This window comes from Orycteropus afer, unplaced genomic scaffold (genome assembly GCF_000298275.1).
Source record: "Orycteropus afer afer isolate SDZICR_OR568_19922 unplaced genomic scaffold, OryAfe1.0 scaffold00205, whole genome shotgun sequence".
Lineage (NCBI taxonomy): Eukaryota > Metazoa > Chordata > Mammalia > Tubulidentata > Orycteropodidae > Orycteropus > Orycteropus afer.
Window position 1 is genome coordinate 6,289,825 of NW_006921792.1, and position 3,121 is coordinate 6,292,945.

A 3,121-nucleotide genomic window follows, 5' to 3' on the forward strand; every position below is an offset into this window, starting at 1 on the left:
TTTCCTTGAGAAACTGTATAGTTTTAGGTTTCATATTTAATTCTTTGATCCATCTGGAGTTCATTTTTGTGTATGGTGTGAGGTACAGATCTTGTTTCATTTTTCTGCAAATGGATCTCCAGTTTTGCCAGCACCATTTACTAAACAAACATTCTGTTCCCCATTTAATGGATTTGGGGTCTTTGTCAAAGATCAGCTGACTACAGGTCAATGGATCTATTGCTGGGTTCTCAATTCTATTCTATTGGTCTATGTATCTGTCATTAACCAATACCAGGCAGTTTTGACTACTGTGGCTGTATAGTAGGCTTTGAGATCCGGCAGTGTGGGACCCCTTACTTTGCTTTTCTCCTTCAATAGTGCTTTGCTTATCCGAGGTCTCTTTCCTTTCCATATAAAGTTAGTGATTGTTTTTTCCATATCCCTGAAGAATGTTGATGGGATATGGATTGGTATTGCATTGAATGTCAATAGTAATATTTTCTGGGGGAATGGTTATCAGGAGATTTTTGTCTTAAAATATAATATTTTTTTAGTGATTTTAATGTCTTCAGAAGTTTATCCACTAGAGAGTTTGTTCAAGTAATTTAACTTCATCAATGTATAAATTTCTGAACAAGTATAAAAGTATCTCAGAAACTGTTTCAGCTAAACAGAGATTAGAAAGTATAATTGATAAAAAATAACACTTTTAAACTATTAGAAGAGAACTCTAGGAGAGTTATTATCTTTATTATAGGCTCTTTCACTTAAATCAATGGATGGCAAGTTTAAATTTTAACCATTTAATTGTTTTCAAAAGGATACATAGTCTACTAACTCTTTACATTATTCCAATGTATTAATAATAATAGAAATCATAGACAGATGGGCTTAAATTAGAATATATATATGGTTTATCCAATAACAAAAAATTTAATAGAGTTTCATTAAACTGATTTTAGGAAGTCTCATTATATATACACATACACTTTATTTAGTTATAAATGAATGGGCTTTTAGGGAAAATTGAACAAGAGTATTATTATACTTGGTTGTTCAAAACAGTTTTGACTGATAGAAAGGATGCAGCTCATTGTTTCATAGTACTCACCATACCAATGCAAGTGAAATACATGTGCAGCTTGCTATCTTTTAAGCTGAACACCACATTGGTGTCCTTTAAACCAAACCCCAAACCCACAGTCATTGAGTTCATTCTGACTCATAGAACCCCTACTGGTTTTCCAAGGCTGTAAATCTTTGAGCAAGTAGATTGCCTCATATTCCACTGAGTGGCTGGTGGGTTTGAACTGCCAATCTTGTGATTAACAGTCAAGTAACTTACCCACTCTGCCACCAGACCTTCCTTTACCATTGTTGATTCTGAAAGTCCCTCATTATTGCTGAGATCCAAAAGAGGAATCTTAGAAACCTTGGTACTAGCTTCACTTCCACCTGAGGGATACTGATTAAGTAAAGTACTCTTAATGCCCAACTTGATGACAAAAATTCTTCAAACCACGCTGAACGTTTATATCTCTAGTGACAAAGTCACTTTGAACATGTTGTCTTGGAAAGGGGTTTCCAGAGCATTAACACACTCAATGGCTTTGCTGAAGGACCTTGCAATTACCTTCATAAAGATTAAATTCTAGAAAACCCTATAGGGTAGCTCTATTTTTCACATTGGGTCTCTATGAGTTGAAACAATTCAACTCAATGATAAGTAACATGAGTATTCAATGACTAATTAATATAAGCAAATAATTCTTGTTATTTGTTATATGCCAGTTGAGTTGATTCCTATTTATAGCGACTCTATAGGAAAGAGGAGAACTTCCCCATAGGGTTTCCTATGGCTGTAATCTTTAGAATCCTCAATGAGATAGATGGACAAAATGGGTATGAAATGGGCTCAAGCATAGCAATGATTGTGAAAATGGTGCAAGGTTGGGCAGTGTTTCTTTCTGTTGCACCTAGAGTTACTACCCATTGGAACCTACTTGACGGCACCTAACAATCTTTATGGAAGCACGTATCCAGGCCATTTTTCCCTTGGAGCTGGAGCATCTGGTGGATTCCAACCACCTACCTTTTGGTTAAGAGCTGAGTGCTTAACCATTGTTCAACCAGGTCTCCTTAAATAATTCTTAGTACACACATACAAAAACTTCAAAATTTTCACTCCATTTAAAAATACCAAATGCAGGCCACAACTATTACACTAAATGAGACAAAAACTGAAAATAAATATATATCACAAATATTTTACTCAAGCTCTGTTTTGAAGTTAGGACAGTGCTGGGGTGCCATCAAAACAATTGTTTATTGTTTTTTTTTTTTTTTTTTTTAACGACTGACTGAATGAACATTTTCATTAATATGACAAGTGAAAGGAACTGATCTTTTCTTTCATAACACCTCTGATTCTCATACACACGTACCTGTACATATGCAGAATGTATACATTCCCTCACCCATACAGTATTGTATTATATCTGTCACAAAAATAGAGCAGGGGAGAAAAACTGTAGATTATAAAGGGTACCATATAATAAGCAGGATTTCTGAGAAATGATTAAATATTTATGATAGAATCAGTGCATTAAAAAAATGTAGTAATTACCTTAGCATTATGAGTTAACTTTTTTGGCATTTTTTGGTTAAACATATTTGATCTGCCTTTAGGAGTTCATTAGTAACATAAAATAATTAGAACATATCACTTTGTGGCAGGCATTCATTTAAAAACATTACCTAAAATGATGTGAAGCTTTTAAAACTCATCTCAAAATACATCAAAGACCTATCCTTATGTGATCAAGTGGCAGTATTAGCCAATCATAAAACATTGTGCCTCAAGGAAAACACTATGCCACAATGGTTGTTCAGTGGCAGATACATTTGCTATTTTTCTAAGTACAATTCTAAGGTTAAGAAATAATTTAATCATCATCTCACTTTTTCCCTCCCTTTTTCCAACCACAGTTAAATGGCTGTAAGAAACATTGTCTGATGGGTAGGAACAATTGATCAAATTTTAGGTCACATAAAGAAGTTATAATGGAGCTTGCTTAGAGGACCTTTTTAAGGTAGTTGTTGTTGTTGTTATGTGCCGTCGAATCGGACCCAACTCATA